This window comes from Canis aureus, chromosome 5 (genome assembly GCF_053574225.1).
Source record: "Canis aureus isolate CA01 chromosome 5, VMU_Caureus_v.1.0, whole genome shotgun sequence".
NCBI classification, from domain to species: domain Eukaryota; kingdom Metazoa; phylum Chordata; class Mammalia; order Carnivora; family Canidae; genus Canis; species Canis aureus.
Window position 1 is genome coordinate 62,091,020 of NC_135615.1, and position 18,288 is coordinate 62,109,307.

At 46.2% G+C, this 18,288-nt stretch overlaps 1 long non-coding RNA gene across 2 annotated transcripts in view; it reads right to left on the reverse strand.

Annotated features, from left to right (window-relative positions):
- The window catches only part of LOC144313479 (uncharacterized), a 56,973-nt gene extending 43,790 nt beyond the window's left edge, over nucleotides 1-13,183 (reverse strand). For both annotated transcript variants that reach the window (XR_013379116.1, XR_013379115.1), the window contains exon 1: nucleotides 12,871-13,183. This is a non-coding gene — a long non-coding RNA (uncharacterized LOC144313479). The remainder of the gene's footprint in view (nucleotides 1-12,870) is intronic.
- Between the last annotated feature and the right edge of the window lie 5,105 nt (nucleotides 13,184-18,288).

Below are 18,288 nucleotides of genomic sequence, written 5' to 3' on the forward strand. Positions count from 1 at the left end.
GCTGACCTCACCAAGCACAATTTATTATGCAGCTGTCACCAGGAGCCATCTGTACAGGTTCAGGACGACAAGGCAACTTGTCGGACCTTTTCAACTATGAGTATCTGTAATATGAACTTTCTTCCCTTCTGGTTATTTTATCAAGTCTCATTTGCCTCTTTTGCCTTGGTTGCAACAATTCCACAGCCTGCCACACTGGCCTGTTTAGAGGGCACCTGTTTATCCGGGGCACTGTTTGCTGTTAGCATACTAACCAGCCAGGAGACTGGGTGTCTGTTGGCTCTGAGGCCGGCCGGACATGTCTCCCCACACCCAGGGAATTCTACATCAGAAGGACCAAGGTCAGATGCAGCCAACCCTGCCCTGCCCTCCCGGACCCACTCTGTGCGCAGGTCTGGCCTTTCTGAAGGACTTTACGCAGACAAGGTGATGGAGATTGAAGAGGCACCCAGGTCACTTCACGGAGACTCAGTTTCCTTCCCTTCTGGGTCAAGTGTGGCAAGAACATATTTATTGGGCCCTAAGGTGGGGGGTGATGGAATTATAATGCAGACTCAGGCAAGGCAAAGCCCTCAGACACTTAGGATGGCTTTATTTTATTCACAGACTCTATCTGCAGCTTCTCTTAATCAAACATGCCAACCCGTCTTTGGGGAGTGTTATTTTATAAAGTGTTTGTCTTAATTCTCATCCATTTGGATAGTTTCCGATAGAGAGGGAGAATGTTCTCAGTAAGGGGAGTCGTGTAGGCAGCGTCGTTCCTGAAAAAGGAACTTAATAGCAATAGCTAAGCTCTCAATTAGAGCCAAGTTATAAGGATTTGCCGTTAATCTAAAACGGAGGCCAAGCGCATTGGTTAAAAACCCGCCTGGTGTTTGTGGATCTTGCATTCTGTGTCTTGCAAGGCTGTGCTTCCTTCCCGGATTTAGATATTGGAAATGCCACGTGATTAGATTAAGACAATCATTTTTATATCTATCTCCGTGATTGTTTTCTCTCTGCCAAATCCTCAGAAGCACTGAACTCCACACGGAGCTGGCAAATGGAGCTTCTGATTGATTGAAACGTACAGGACGTTGCCAGAGGGCCGCATAGTTAAAATAAAATATACATACAGGATACAAGAGACTGCCGCTCTCAGCCACTGTTAAGCTAAGCAGGGCTTGTCATATGGAATTTCAAAATCAGAGCTTCATTGGATTATGTAATAATCTGCTGCTAAGTGTATAGTCGGAGGGCTTCTCCCCAGCCTCTGCCTGACTACTGCGAAGCCGTCCTGAAGTTTCTGAAAGGAACGGAGCTGCTCCGTGTGGGCACCTGATTCTGTCCTAGGAGCTTTCTCTTTTGTTGGAAGCTGGTGATTTAATTAGCACCTCTTTGAGCCGAGGTGTTCTTCTTTACCTGAGACAGGGCCTTTACCTGCAATAACGGCCACCTGATCTTTTGCATGAAGCCAGAGGTGGCTCTTTGCTTCTCAGAACTTTGCAAAACCTGTCAGGGGCTCCCATATGACTCCGCGGTGCTCTTTATGTGAAATTATGAGACGTTATCCGATCCGAGCTGTTCTTTTGCTGCAGTGAGATAATTTCTGGAGGCGAGACACCTGGCTGGCCTCGAGTGGTGATTAATTTTATGTGTTTAGGGTGCAATCATCACTCAGAAAAGAGGTTGAGGGTCGGGATGATAGATGATGGGCAGGAAGGAGATGGCCCGTGGAATTGTTCTACATCATCGGTTTCTTCGATCGCTGGCAGAAGTTCAGAGGCAACTTCTTTGCATCTGCCCAGAATAAACAAAGCTACCACTGACTTTGCAGAGTTCCGTTCTAAAAGGAGTTTGAGGACCACAGTATCCGAGCACCTAAAGCTGGAAAGGTTTCCACTGGCTTTTCAGATGTGTCTTCAAAAATAACATGCATCAGTCTGTGGTTTGCATTTTAAGGATGTTTGGGGATCTTTGGGCGCAGTGGATGCTGTGGTGTGCTAACTGGGTGCCCCTTCAGGACAGAGGTGCTCGTTTTCTGCCCCCCATCAGCCCCATCCCTCCCTGGAGTGACGGTTGCTAATGGCTCACAACTGCTTCCTTCTCTGGGGATTTAAGGGCACACTCTCAGCCCTGCCTTGCAAAGGCTGTACCCCCTCCCTGTCAGCTCTGATTCAAAACCTGATCAGCGCTGGGTCTCCAAAGCCCAGCTTCTTTGTCTCAATTTGGAACATCCCTGGAGGATCATCCCCGACATTGTGCTCCCTGCCCCATCGGGTATGGTCTCTGCAATGCACCACTCCCCATACCCTCTGCCAGCCTCACTCCCCAGCAGGTGGTGTTTCTGAGAACATGCCCTTTATGGGACTGTCCATCTCAGGGTCCATTTCCAGAAAGCTCGGCCTAAGAAAATGCTCCTAAAATGATGACAGTATAGGGCTAGATACAATTTGGTCCCCAAAATCGATAACCACATTTAAAGAAATTCAGCCAATGTGACAGATACGCAATGGTATCCATATAACATATATCCATTTCTGCAACTCTGATGACAGACTGAGCTCTGGTTAAAGCTAGCCTCTTGAGCAAGGACGTTACTGAGCAACTACTAATCAGCAAAATGATGTATGGAATAAAGTAAACACTCCAAAAGCATTTTTGCCCAATCAAAGAGATTTAGGGGAAGGGATGCTTATACCAACCAAAAGGGAAAAAAAATACCCGTTTTGTACTTCAATTAGCAAACAATAATTTGGATAATTGGAAACAAATGTTTCTTCTTTTATCACATGTATTCCTCAGTTCTTTGCCCAATGCTGTCCCCTGCAGGGTAGAAGAAATCAAATCAGAAGAATCTGAACCATTCACAGGCCAGGAATCCCTGAGATCACAGCTGAGGGAGAGGAAGGTGGGGTCTCCGAGGCTGGTCCTTCCTATCTAGACCACCCCCTGCTCTCAAGAAGATGCCACGGTTTCCTGGAATAAGAATTTTGTAGTCAACATGCAAAGAATACCCTCTGGAAATCATTTCTGAACACCCACAGCCAGCTTCCTGGATTCCTTGGTTAAATATGAGAGTATAGACCATTTGCTTCTCGAAGGGCTGGTGGTGTTTTGAGAAATCAGCCAAACCAAGCCGGAGGTCTGCAAAGCAAAAGCCCTCTCCACTGGGAGGGGACATTCCTTTTTGAAGATGTAGGAAAGACTTGAGGAAATGTTCCCAGCTCAGGTCAGGTCAGAAAACCAGGGACCAAAAAAAGAAAGAAAGAAGAAAACCAGGGACCCTGTACTATTCCTTCAGGAACTATTGTTCCTGAAGGCAGCTGCTCTCTGAAGTGACGAGTGGGACTGGGGATAGGCTAATGGAGGACCAGAAAAGACCAGGAAGCTTCACTTCGTCTTCTCCAGAAAAGACCAGGAAGCTTCGTTTTGTCTTCTCCGAGCATCAAAACTGCAGCCTGCATCAAGCTGTCCCTCTCATGGAGAATCTGCTCTTACCCTGGCTTCCCCAAGAGGCACCTGCTGGGAAGGAATGTGCTATTTACCCAGGGTAGAGAGATTGATTTCAGGAGTTTTCTGTGTTCTGGGGTGCAAAAACTAAACTCTAAACCCAGTATCTGCTCACATCTTCATCCTTAGTTTTCTCTCAACATCCAGCCAGCTTCCTCTGATTGTCTGCCCAGTCTCTGTACCTGCAGATGAAGATGAGGATGAACATAGTAACGATAAAACTTTATCTAAAATGGGGCATGTTGGGGCTCCTGAGTGGGTCATTGGTTGAGCATCTGCCTTTGGCTCAAGGCATGATCCAGGGGTCCTAGGATCGAATCCCATTTCAGGCTCCCCATAGGGAGCCTGCTTCTCCGTCCACCTATGTCTCTGTCCCTCTCTGCATCTCTCATGAATAAATAACTAAAATCTTTAAAATAATAAAATTAAATAAAATGGGGCATGTTAGAACTTCACAGCAATGTCACAAGATATCATTATTCTCTCCTTTTACGGATGAAAATACTAAGACTCAAAGTCAAACCACTCAACCACTGTCACACAGTCAGTAAAGGTGGAATCAGGCAGAGGGCTCCAGCTTGCTGGGTGTATGTGGCTCAAAACCCTTCCTCACCCACACAGCAGATGCAGGGCAGGGGGGTGTGGTTGGCCAAACTCCACCATGAAAAATGTAAATCTATTTGAAGTCAGGAAGCCAACATTGCTTTCTTAGATCCTGGCAAAGAGGGGAAAATGGTGGTGAGATTCATTTACTCATTCGTTCAACACTATCGTAGAACCTACTTTGTGTCAGTCCTGGGCTGGGGACATGGAGTCAGTCATGGCTCCAGATTTAGAGGCACTCACAGTGTGACTAGGAGAGGAAGGTCTGTAGTCTTAGGGATTATGCCTCCTTGCACACCCCCTGCCACTCTGAGGGGTCACTGCACTGGCTGGGGCCCAGCTCTGTCTGACAAGCCACTCAGTTGTGGAGTGAGCATCTGGCGGCTGCCCTACATTTTCTACTCGTGGAAACTTGTGCATCCATCTGTTTCATCTCCAGTATCTCATCTTCAGTCATTTTCTGAGCCTCTTTTCTGAACTTAGATAAATAGGCCTCATTCAGAGAAATCATGTCACAAGAGTTGGCAGCTCTGGTCACCCAGTGCTGTCACTGGTCCCCAATGGTGGGGACACTGGAATGGGGTGGGAGCTCCCCTTCCCACTGGTCCCAGAGTCTCTTCACTAGCATCTCCACTAGGTCCCAATGTTGTGCCAACTTTGCACCAAGGAAGCCTCAGAAAGCTCACAAGGAACTTACAGGTGAGTTGTCTGAAAGACACAAGATGTGAAAACCCTGGCCTCAGGTGGGATTTGGGAGAGATCAGGGGCAGGAGGGACCTCCTGTCACGTGCAAGGCCATCAGGGGAACAGAATGTTCAAACTTTGAGAAACCCAAGGCCTGGGAAGACAGAATCGTGGCCAAGATTGGCATCTTCATTCATTTATTTGATCCTATATTTATTCATTCCTGAACTATTTATTGAGCTCCTTCTACAGCCTTGGCCCTGTACGAGACATGGGTCCTGCCCTCATGGAATGTTGGGAGGATAGGCATTAAGTAAATAACAAGATAAATGGCAGCCCCAAGGTGCTCATCCTTAGCCCTCTGGGCAGCTAAGCCCCATGCTTTTCCTCCCTTGCCCAGAGAGGACTGGTTTCTTTGGGGAGCAACAGCCTTGGGAAGGGCACCGTTGACCTTACTGTCTATCACCTAAACTCTCTATCTAAGCAAAGTACCTCAGTTCTTGAGCATCTTACCGCCAACCCCCTCCCCAGCCCTGAGTCCTTTAAGATTCCTGAGTCACTATTTACAAAGTCAGTAGCCCTGATTTGTCCACTTGTCCTCAGTTCATGTGCACCGGGGTAGTTTCTACAAATAGCACTGTTCAATTGCTAACAAGGCATGGGGACTTTTCATTTCCCATAGTGAGAGCCCTCTGGACTCACAAACTTGATCTCACAGCATAGATGCCCATAAGCTCATAGCTTTCAGGAGGAGGCTTCTAACACTCTGCTTTATACAAGTTTTATTTTTGCTACCACAATAAGCTAGTATGTCAATTGCTGTGTCCCATGAACTGCATCTATGATCATTAAGAACTTTCTGGAGTTAGATTGATGTTGGAAACATTGATCTCCTTCACTGGAAGCCTTCCACATCCCATCTGTTAGATGCTTTGACCTTTTTCTTAACACCATTGAGAGATAAAAAGTTAATCTACTGAAAAAAGATGCATGACCTTTCACAAGACAATGGGTACCACTGCACAGCCTCCCTCCATTGACGAATTTTACATTCAGAAGTCAGGCCGTATGTGTACCCGAACAGGATAATTGTGAATAATATCATGGCACGACCAGGGAAGTCTATATCCCATCTAAAGTGGCCACAATTAGGCAAAATGAACTTTGAGGAAGAGAATCAGATTATCTTGTCAGGCCACTGCCTGCATTCATGACCAATCACCTTCATTCACAAACATAGACATTGACATGGAACCTGGTGTTTGCTAACAAGAAACTGTTGACTATGGTAACCCTTAACTAGGATCCAACAAACCAGAGTCCTCTCCATTCAGTTCATTCACTAATTCGACAATTATCTGTTGAGCACCTGGAGTGTACTAGACACTTCTCTAGACCCTGGGGACATAGCAATGAAAAAAGTTGAAAGTTCCTGCCTTCAAGGAGCTCATATTCTAGTTGAGAAGACAATAAATAAGATACAATAAAATATAATTTGCATATAAGACAAGTAAAATGTATGGTCAAATAGTGATGAGCCCTAAAGAAGAAAGGGCAGAAGGATAGGAATATTTAGATATCTGAATAGTGGGAAGTTGAAAATTTTTAAAGATCTATTTATTTATTTTTAGAAAGTGAGAGAGTGGGGCAGAGGGAGAGTCTCAAGCAGACTCCCTGCTGAGCACGGAGGCTTACATGGGGCTCAATCTCACCACCTTGAGATCATGAGCCAAATCAAGAGTCAGATGCTTAACTGACTGAGCCACTCAGGCGCCTCTGAAATTTTAAATGGGGGACCAGAGAAGGAGTATTGGGATTTTTCTTTGTTCATTCTTTTTTTCTTAGAAAGGCAGGAAAAAGATAAGTTCATGGCCAGGTCGACCCATGGCAGATGCGCATTAGCCAGTCTCTCCCCTTTATCGCTAGAGGTCTTTATGATACGAATCATGTTTGGAATGAACAAGCTTACCAAGTACTCCCAAGATCAAGGAAATAATCTTTCTTTAGCCAGTGAAGCAAACAAACAGAAGCACAGATTCTACAAGGATTTATATAACAGTGGTTGACCAAGGTGAGTCATAAGTAGCCCAAATGCACTTAAAAACAGATATACTTAAAAACATAACAAATAGAATCTCTATATCCCATCCTCAGGCCAAGGTAGAAGAGTTGTATAAAATTAGTGAGAACCTGACATGTGGGTCACCACACATTCACCTGTGAACTGTCACACCTATTCCCCATCCTTGCTCTGCTCTGAGCTGTGGGGCAAAGGCTGACCGGTGCTGGGCTGTTGGGTAGTTTCTAGTAATACTGGCCTATGGGAGGTGCTGGAGGTGGAGGGCGGCAGGAAGAGAGAAGTCACAGTATCTCTCCCTGCCTTCCTGCTTCGAGTGGGCTCTCTGTGGCTCTATCTCCAGCCTGGCTCGAACCCCTAGAGGACAGTTCTCCTACCATGGTTCTCTTCCTCCTGGGTAGCACATCCTTCCTGGTCCTGGCTCCCTCTGGGTGCTCAAGGGGACATCACCTCCTGCTCTGATAGTAAGGGCAGCTTCCTCCCTTCCTAGTGTTAATAACTAGGTTGCCCCGCTTCCCCTGTTTGCTCTTGCAGCTCCTCCAACAGCTTTGGTTCGCTGTGTTACCTTCCCCTAAGAAGACACACAGATGGCCAACAGGTATATGAGAAGGTGCCCAACATCACTAATCATTGGGGAAATGCAGATCAAAACCACAATGAGATATTGTCTCATACCTGTTAGTATGGCCAGCATCCAAAAGACAATAGGTTAAGTGTTGGGGACAATGTGGGGAAAAGGGAACCCTTGTGTCCTCTTGGTGGGAATGTAAATTAATACAGACTCTCTGGGAAACAGCATGAGGTTTCCCCCCCAAAATTAAAAATAGGGCTACCAGATGATCCAGAAATTCCACTTTTAGAAATATACTTGAAGGAAATGAAATCATCTCAAAGAAGTATCTGCACCTCCATGTTCACTGAGGCATTATTTGTAATAGCCAAGACATCGAAACAACCTGAGTATCCATGAATGGGTGAATGAGTAAAGAAAATGTGATATATATACATATATATGTATATATATCTCCATACACTCCATGGAATATTATTCAGCCGTCAAAAGGAAACCCTGCCATTTGTAACAACATGGATAGATCTTGAGGGCATTATGCTAAGTGAAATAAGTCAGAGAGAGAAAGACAAATACTATATGATTTCACTTATATGTGGAATCTTAAAAAAATAAAGAAAAATGCATTCATAGATATAGAGAACAAATTGGTAGTTGCCAAGGCACAGAGGTGGGGAGCACAGGGTGGGGGATGGTAAGCAGAACAAGTGAAGATGGCCAAAAGTATGAACTTCCAGTTATAAATTGTTCATTTTTGTTGTTCATTGTTCATGAACATTGTTTATCCCCCCAGGATGCCATGCACAGCATGGTGACAAAAATGAACAATACCCTGTTTATATTTGAAAATCGCTAAGACAATAGGTCTTAAAAGTTCTTATCACAAAAAAGAAGGTTTATAACTATGTGTGGGGAGGGAGGTTAATATACATATATAATGAGGTATATGTTTTCATGTTATATACTTAAAATGAATACGTTATATGTCAATTACATCTCAATTTAAAAAAAAATCCACCTAACTGAACTACCTGATAACGAGTTCTGTTTCCCAGGTTAGACCCTCATGTGAATGGAAACTGGCTTCAATACTGCCAGTCCTGGCCATTGAGAGATCTCTGCATAAACTCTCTGAGCCTCCCTGTAAACTAGAAAAAAAAAACAGAAATGAAAACAAAAAACCAGAAACACGAATTTACCATAGGCCACTCCTGTGAATTAGTGCTCTATCGTCCCTGTTTACCTGCCATCAACATTCTCTACTGAAGGGCTCATCTTTACTCCCCGAGTACTGGACCCATACCAGACTGCTTATCTTCTCTTTGTAAAGATAGTCCACCCCTTTATCCCTTGGTCCCAAACCCTTGGGCCAGTGCCCTGGGTTCATGGGGACTCCTCATCCTTCAGGGCACTGCTCAGATCCACACAGGGAAGCCGAGGGCCACGTTGTTTCTAAAACCTCTCCCTCTTCCTATTGGATGTCACCAGCTTCTTCATCAGCATCTCCTGGGGCTTCCAGAAATGTTAGGCAGCAGTCATATTTATGACTTAGATGTTTGGTGATGCGAAAGATACCAGTGCCCAATCTGGCTCTCTGGACGCTGGCTCTGGCTTACCCTCCTTTCTGTTTCTGGAAGAGTAAGGATTGGCTGCCGCATGAATGTCTTTTTTCTCAACACAAGAAGAGCTCAGATTTCTCCACTGCCACCTTTCTCCTTTCTCAAGTTATAGTCTGAGGATCATTAAGATTGAATACACTCAGCTTATCACAAAAACGAAGATTCTTGGGCTTTACATTAGACCTACCAAAGCAAGACCCTCTAGGGTTGTGTCTTGAGAGTCCAGATCTTAACTACTCTACCCCCCAGTGTATTCTTATGCATACCGAAGGTTGAGAATTTATGTGCCACAGTGTTTCAAAGTCCCAGACAAGGGCCATGGACACCTAATTGTTTTGTGTGCCCAATTATCACTCCATTTTCTTCAGAAATTCTTCCCTTATCACATGGGGGAATCATTTAGCTATATGACCATACACCATGGCTCATAGTTGTTGGGTCCTTGATTGACCCAAACTAGCCCAATCCTTGGGCTTCTAAAGTTGAGAGCAGGAAAGATAGGCAGACCATCTCTGGGGATGGCATACGAGGCCTGGATCTGTAAGTGGCCACTTAATAACACATCTAGAAAAGGGCACATAGAGAGAGAAAGAGAATGGGCATACCAAGCAGAATTTAAGACACGAGGAAGTCCTGCGGGCCAGGTGTGTTTCTGCCCCTTGCATGGTTTGGTGGGTTGTTCAGTCGGCCTGCACTGCACCGACGTCTTTGGATTCTGGGAACGAGGAAAAGCCTCCTTTTACCTAAGTCACTTAGAGTGGGGTAGAACTTTTAGCAGAGAGATTTCACGCCATCTTCCTTTTTTTAAAAAAGATTTTATTTATTTATTTATTCATGAGGGACAGAGAGAGAGAGAGAGATTGAGAGAGGCAGAGACACAGGCAGAGGGAGAAGCAGGCTCCATGCAGGGAGCCCGATGTGGGACTCAATCCCCAGTCTCCAGGATCATGCCCTGGGCTGAAGGAAATGCTCAATCACTGAGCCACCCAGGCATCCAGGGCCAGAGATCTTAAGGATGCCTGAGCAAAGAGACTATACAGACAGCAAATAAACATATGAAAGGATGCTCCACATTGTATGTCATCAGGGAAATGTAAATTAAAACAACAAGATACTACTACACACCCGTTAATTAGAATGACCCAAATCTGGAATGCTGGCAACACCAAATGCTGGTGGGCGTGTGGAGCAACAGGAACTCTAATTCATTACTGCTCAGAATAAAAATGGTGCAGCCACTTTGGATGACAATTTGGCAGTTTCCCACCAAACTAAATATACTCTTACTGCAGGATCTAGCAATCACACTTCTTGATGTTTACCCAAAGTTACTTGAAAACTTATGCTCACACAAAACCTACACATGGATGTTTGTAACAGCTTTATTCATAATCACCCAAACTTGGAAGGAACTAAGATGTTCCTCAGTAGGTGAAAAGAAAAATAAACTATGATATATGCAATATTATTTAGTGCTAACAATAAATGCGATATCAGGCCATGGAAAGACACAGAGAAACCTTAAATGCATATTACTCAGTGAAAGGAGCCAATTTGAAAAAGACACCTACCGTATGATTCAACTGTATGGCTTTCAGAAAAAGCAAAACTATGGCGATACTAAAAAGATCAGTGATTGCCAGGGTTTGGTGAGGAGGGAGGGATTAATAAGCAGAGCCCAGAGGCGTTTTAAGGCAATGAAGATACTCTGTGTGATACCATGGTGATGGACACACGTCCTTATACATTTGTCAAACCATGGATTATACAACACCAAGAATGAACTCTCATGGAAGCTACGGACTCTGGGTGATGAGGATGTGTCACTGTAGGTTTATCAATTATAACAAATGTGCCACTCTGGTGGCGGAAGTTGATAATGCACGAGGCTCCACATGTGTTGGGGCAGGAGGTACATGGAAATTCTCTGTACTTTCCCCTCAATTTGGCTGTGAACCAAAACAGCCCCCCCCCCCCAAAAAAAATTGTGTCTTAATTTAAAAACACGAACTGACAAACAAACAAAAAACCTTATGGAAACCTACCACATGCCTCCTACATTTGGTTATCTGAAAACTATACCTTTCATGTACTTTGAGAGGCGTACGTTAAAAAACAAAAAAACAAAAAACCCCACCAACGACACCAGCACAAGTTTCACTTGGGAATCTGTGATCCTGGAAGAGCAGCTCTTTCTGAGTAGACTCGCCTCCTGTCCCAGCCATCCATGGTACGCTGTGGTTATCCACACCCAACCGGGCCTTTGTGTGACCCCCGTGGGGGGTGGCTTGGCACACAGTAGGCCCTCACGAAGTATTTGTTGAAGCAAGAAATAGAAATCTCCCTTGTGGAACAACCTGCACTCTCTGAGTGAAGACACCTTCCCATATAGCAACAACATAGAAATGCAGCCCCGTGGCTGAGGCCATGGTGGAGGGGGCTGGGGGAGCTGCCTTGGGGTTTCAGCTGCCACTCGGGGGGCACAGTTGGCCGCCTCGGTGCCAGCCTCAAGAGTGAGAGCAGATGGGAAAGTCAAACACAGGATTTCAGAACTGTAAACTGTTTATCTGTGAGCTGAGGAAATGCATTCATCGCCCAGGCAGGCCACCAGTCCAGAGTTCCTTCCTTCCTCAAGGGCGTCGTGCAGTTATTTTTCCCTCGGTGGCAGCGTGAGCCCTCGCTGGGTGGGAGGGTGTAGACGGGCTGTGTGCTCTCGGCCCAGGAGCCGGGGCCAGCCAGGGCGGGGTGGCCGCCCGCCACCATTAATTTTTAGTGAATGAGCGTCGTAATTCTAGCTGACACCGAGATCATGTGCCTGACAGCCACCTCCTGGGCCACCGTGGGGCTGGCAGAGCAAGAAATAAAACATCAGGAGGCTCCAAAGCATTGTCTGCTGGGAGGAGAGAGTGAGGGTTGGGACTGCAGTCGGTGGGTGCCGGAGCAGGCCCGAGGGGACAGTCCTGGAATTTACTTCCTGTGGGTGCCCGGGAAGGGGGGCAGAGCGGGGCCTGTGCACAGACGGGGTGGCTGGGACACTGCCAGGGTGACGACAGGGTGTGAATATATGAAGAAGGGCCCTGAGCCTCACAGAGCTGCCCTGGACCCCTGCCCCCTTCACTCCCTTACTGTGAGACGAGGGGCCTCTCTGGGCCTCTGGATGGTCCCCTGTAAAACAGGACAGTAGAGCCCTGGCCTTCCAGCCTTCCTTGTGAGGATTGGATGAGATCCCTCATGCTTGGCTCACTAGGAGCTCCCAGTAAGGTCCCCCCCAGACCCTCAAAACACCCTCCCACCTCCTCCTCTCATGTCTCCAGGCTGCTGTGCTCCCTTGTCACTCTTAGTACACAGAAAGAGACACCACCCTGGAGGGATAACGGATCTGGTTTTTTCTATCACCTCCTAACTTGGGGCAGGCCCCTCCACCTTCCTGAAGCTTCATTTCATCACCATGAAACAGGGACAAGGATCCCTACCTTTGGGGGGGCTGTTGTGAGCCTTACTTGAGAGAGCGGATGCAAATGGCAGCATGCTGTCAGGCATGTTTCAGGCATCAGATATACAGCAGGAGCAATAACTATGACGGTAGATGTTATTATTGACTGCTGACAGTTGGCAGAGGCCCCAAATAATTTCTCTCTGAGGGCAAGGCCTTGGGCGTGGAGCAGTACCTGGGCGAGACCATAATGCGCAGGCCTTGAAACCCTAATAGGACAGGTTACACAGACACTTGGTATTCAGACTCTCATTCTAGCCTCACAAAAATCTTATTCATGGAGATTACTAATGGTCACCCCTACTGGACACATGAGATCACTGACACTTACCAAGCATGTTGCTGTGGGGTCCCAGGAGATGCGGGGAGGTGAGAGGCTCCAGACCTGCCTACAATCTTGCAGCCCAGTGATCCTTCCACTATCACAGTGGCTCACAACCAGGGGACATCTGGCAATGTTCAGAGACATTTTCGTTGTTGTTGTCACAACGGGGAGAGGAGGTGCCACTAGCATCTAGTGGGCAGATGCCTGGGATGCTGCTAAACATTATTTAATGCGCAGAGAGCCTCCACAACAAAAAATTATCCAGTTGTGCCATGGTTAAGAAACTGTGAACCACCTCGTAGCTGTTCCCAGTTGGTTTCCTGACCAACGGAGCTCAGGGGGCAACGGAAGGGACACAGAAGCCAGTGAAAGTGCTGGACGTGGTGCCCATACATCTCACTTCCCCCTCCCCAAACTCAGACACTGAGATCTTATGGACCAGCTCTGGTCTGAACAGTATTTTCAAAAATATGTGTTAGTTGTGATGGTAGTCATTAGTTCTACTCACCCTGAATTCCCAGTTCTTCTCGTTGGCACGTGTGAGGCTGCCCTTCTCCGACCCTGCAAACTTAGAGGTGGCCACGTGACTAGCTCTGACCAATGCCGTGTGAGCAAAGGTAGTGTTTGTCACTTCTGGAAGAAGCATTAAGAACCAGAGCGTTACTCATTGTGTTTCCATTTCTGTGCAGAGGGAGATGCTGAGAAAAAGGGGCAAGGGAAGAGAGAGAGAGAAAGAGAGAGAGCAATCCTCATCCTGGGTCCCCGAGCGAAGATGACACAGAGCACAGCCCCCAGCATATTTCTGATGACATGCAGTGTGAATAAGAAGAGCATTTTCATTATTTCAAGCCACTCATGTTTGGGGCTTCTTTGTTGCCACCACCTAATTTCACCTATTCATATAAAGATTTCATATAAAAACCTGGATTTGGGGGTATCTGGGTGGCTCAATTTGAGCATCTGACTCTTGATTTCAGCTCAGGTCATGACCTCAGGGATTTGAGATCGAGACCCACGTCAGGCTCTGTGCTCAGTGTGGAGTCTAATTGAGAGTCTCTCTTTCCCTCTGCCCCTCGTTCCACTCATGCTCTCTCTCTCAAAATAAATAAAATCTTAAAAATGAAAGATTCTCTCTCTCTCTCTCTCTCCCTCTGCACCCCTGCTTGCATGCTTTCTCTAAAGGCAAGCAAGCAAACAAACAAACCTGGATTTCCCTTGTATCTTGGGAAATGAGAAATTCTGGAAATGTGCAGGATCTTCAGGCTGTACCACAAGACTGGAATACCCATGTGATGGCCACACGGTCCACTTCACTCATTTATATTATCTGCTTGGCAGTTGGGGTATTTGGGTTTGTGATGCCTGCTAACGATCTTGTCAGGAGTCAGCCTTGCCCAGTTGGGAGGGTAGAAAGGTTCTTCACCTATTCAGGCTATTCAGGTGAGGGGAACCTGAGAGGGCCTTGTCACCTGGAAAGATTGCTCCTAGTTTCTAGGGAACAGGTTGTATTTCATAGTCCCTGCAACTGGGGGATGTTTTGCTCTTCTATTTTATTTTTTTAAAGATTTTTCTTAAATTTTATTTATTCTTGAGAGAGAGAGAGAGAGAGAGAGGCAGAGACACAGGCAGAGGGAGAAGCAGGCCCCATTCAGGGAGCCTGACGTGGGACTCGATCCCGGGGCTCCAGGACCAGGCCCTGGGCTGAAGGCGGCGCTAAACCGCTGAGCCACCCGGGCTGCCCTGCTATTCTATTTTCTATTTTAAAGGGACTTTTCAGGCCATCCCTTCACCCACTCATGGACTCGTATCTTTTATTCACGCAGCCGCTCACTCATTCATTCATGCTTTCCCTTGTATACTTATTCTCTCTGTTCATTCACTTAAGGATTTTTACTACATGTCTGCCACGTGTCACGTGTGTGCACAGTCTTGCCAGCAAACATGCAAAGGATGCTGAGGTCTGCCTGTAGCCTGAGAGGGGATGATAGCCTATCCCCAGAGTTGGCAGCCAAGAGTTCCTCCCATAGCTGCAGCCACACTCTCCTCCACTTAACGAGAGATGGAATCTCCTTTCTCTGCTCCTGAATCCGGACTGGCCCCATGACTTGCTTGGACCAAGGGAATGCCCTAGAGGCGAGGCTGCACCAGTCTGAGCTCACATTCTTCACAGACCCGAAGTCTTCCATTCTCACTTTCTTGGAGCAGAGCCAGTGTGACCTACTAAGCCCGGGTCCTACTGCTCCCCTGAGCTGCTCCGGATGACAGTCCGTGGAACGGGAATGAGTGCTCCAGCTAATGTGGCGAGGGTAAGTGGGAATGGTTGCTTTTAGTGACTCTATTTTGATATGGTTTGTTACAATCACAAGATAACTGAAACAGTGTGAATCTGACTAACAAGGAGGCCCCCAGGAAGAATGTTAAAAGGGCCAACTTGGCTTCTTAGAGCTTTTTTATGATAAAGTATGAGAAGAGAGAGAGCTATAGAATTTAGAGGAAGTTTAGCAGGCCCACAAGAGTCTCTCAAGCTGGCAAAAATATTCTCAAAATAAGGAATAAGGAATAATAATATGGTATAAATCAGATCAAGGAATAGCCATAAGACCCTCGTTACTGCCTCGGAGAGCTTTAAAGCTATTTAAACTTAGGAAAGCCTCTTAGCTAGACAAAACTAAGAATTGTAGGGACAGTGTCCTAAGACATGTCTCAGAAAGAATTATGGAAAAGGCTCTTGGATCATGAAATCAAAACCACTGAGGTTCATAGAGAACTTGCAGAGTTTTTAAGAGCATTTTATTGGTAAACGCACTGCCAGCTTGCACTGAAAGGGACCTGAACCACTCAAAATGAAAAGAAGACTCTGGCTCCCCAATTTTTGATAAGCAGTAAGCATGCTGAGTGACAAAGTCAGCTATAAATATGAGCCAGTTTTATGTAAAAAGAAGGACTTCTCAGGATGCCTGGGTGGCTCAGTGGTTGAGTGTCTGCCTTCAGCTCAGGGCATGATCCCAGGGTCCTGGAATCAATCAAGTCCTGGATCGGCCTCCCTGCAGGGAGCCTGTTTCTTCTTCTGCCTGTGTCTCTGCTTCTCTCTCTGTGTGTCTCTCGTGTATAAATAAATAAAATCTTAAAAAAAAAAGGAAGGACCTCTCAGAGGACAAAGCCAAGAGTGCAGAGAACTGAGGGAAAAGCTGGGAGGAAAATAGAAGTAAGGATATTCTTCTAGATGGAAGACCTGGGTCATGATTAGCTAGTTTGCCATGCCAACAGGAGACAGGGCCTGGCAATGGGTGTCTGGTAGGATTTCAGAATTGCTATGGGGCAGTGAGTGCTTCCCATTTTCCTTCTCCTTCTCCTCTTCCTTATGTTTTTAAAATTTTTATTTTTTCTGTTAAGGAATTTGCTTATCCTCCTTGTTTTCCCTCTTTTTTTAATCAGTGAGCATCTTTAATGTTTGCTGTTTTGTTTTATTAAGTAAGCTCTACATCCAATGTGGGGCTTGAACTCATGACTTTGGCATCAAGAGTCACATGCTCTACAGACTCAATCCAGTGCCCCCCATTCATCTTTTGGAAAGGAATTATCTATGGCAGTTTTTCTGCCCATGTTCTGCCATTGTTTGGTGGGGATAGGAGTGCAGGTAACTTGTCTTTGTATTTACCTGTTGGTTAAGGAACTTCTCTTGAGTTCTGTCTGCATGGAGACCTGACTTTGATGACCTGATTTTTGATGACTGGCTGTAACAATTCCTCTTATACTGAATACCCTTTAATAGTATAAGTAAGCCACCTCTCCCATCAAGAGATAGAGCCCCTCTCCCCTCTTCTTGGATCTAAATGGCCCTGAGGCTTTCTCTGACCTTTAGAATTTGTCAGTCAGGGGTGACACCGTTCATCTCCTGAGGTTGGGCCTTCAGAGCCCTGGCAACTTCTGCTCCTGTGTCTCCTTCTGGAACATTCTTGCTCAGTCTAGGTCATCTGAATGTTGGGAGACCCTATGGAGAGAGAAATCACACAGAGGAGACAAGTTGCCCTATGTGACAGGTGGCATCAAATTCCCATGAACGAGGCCATTGCGGATCCTCCAACCCCAGTCAAACCACCAGCCAGTTCCAAAAGAGGCAGAAATGAACCTTTCCTGCTGAGTTGAAACCTGCTCAAATTGCCAATCCGCAGTATCATGAGCAGCAAAAGGCTGTGTTAAGCCTCTAAATTTGGGGGTGATTTGTTACACAGCAACAGATAGCTGAAATAAGGCATTTGTTCAGGTGCTTTCTGAGCTTAAGCTGATGAAATTGCTTCCATTTCACTCCAAATCAAAGCTGGGCTGTCAGAAATGACATCTCAAGAGCTCCACACCTCATCAGTAGCCTTACTTCCCGACAGACCTTGAAACAACTCCCAACATGTGTGCAGGGAAGCTCACCAGGGAGTCAGATGCAGCTACTAAAAGCACGCTCTTTGCCAAGTTGACATCTTACTTCTTTAACTTCCAAGGAAAAATGAGGAGTGGAAGATGAGAGAGGGAGAAATGATACGGTGCTCTCCCATTTCCAAATTCCAAGGGGAATTATTTTTTATTGTACTAATTTTTCTTCTTAGTACCACCGTTGACCAACTGTCAGGGGCCAGGCACATTATGCGTGTATGTTTCAAGGAAGTTTCTCTTGAAATCCCCATTTTTCAGATGAAAAAAACTGAGATACCCAGAAATGTTGTGACTTAGCTGAAACCACTCAATTTAGAAGAAGGGGAACCTAGTCCCCAAACCGAATGGCTAACCTTTGTGCCATGTCCTGCGTCCTTTCAGAATGTGTAAACTGCACTTGCACTGACCACGCTAGGCTTCGTAAACAGAAAAAAATGATTTGCATGTGAGGCACCTGCAAGCTGGGGAAGCTAAATGAACAGCAAGATATGGCTTGGGATGGTCATGAACTTGGGCTGAAATGAAGTTCAGCATAGGCCGAATGACAGCAGGAAGGGAGAGAAGGGCTTCTAAATCCAGAAGGAAGGGTGAGACTTAATTATGGACTTAATTCTGTCTGACACTGTGCTAAGGGTGGATGGGGATAGTTTTCCTATTTCAACGATGCAGAGTTTGGAGCTCAAAGAAACTAAGCAACTCACCCAAGGTTACATAGCCAACGAATGGCAGAGAAGTTCAAATCCAGGTGTTTCCAGAGCCAACGTTCATTCTCTTTCCATGGGGCTTGGCTGGCCCCACCGGTGCCACCAGGGACCATTTCCCTGACTGGCTGGAGTTGGGTACCCATATTCATGGGCAAAGAATTTTCCTTTGCTGCATTCCTCTCAGCCTCTGGCCCTCCACTTTCTAAGCAGACGTGTGTCCTCTGCCAGCCCTTTGAGTCAGTGGATAAAGTTGGTCTGTAGGGCCACCTCGGTGGTTTGGTGGTTGAGCGTCTGC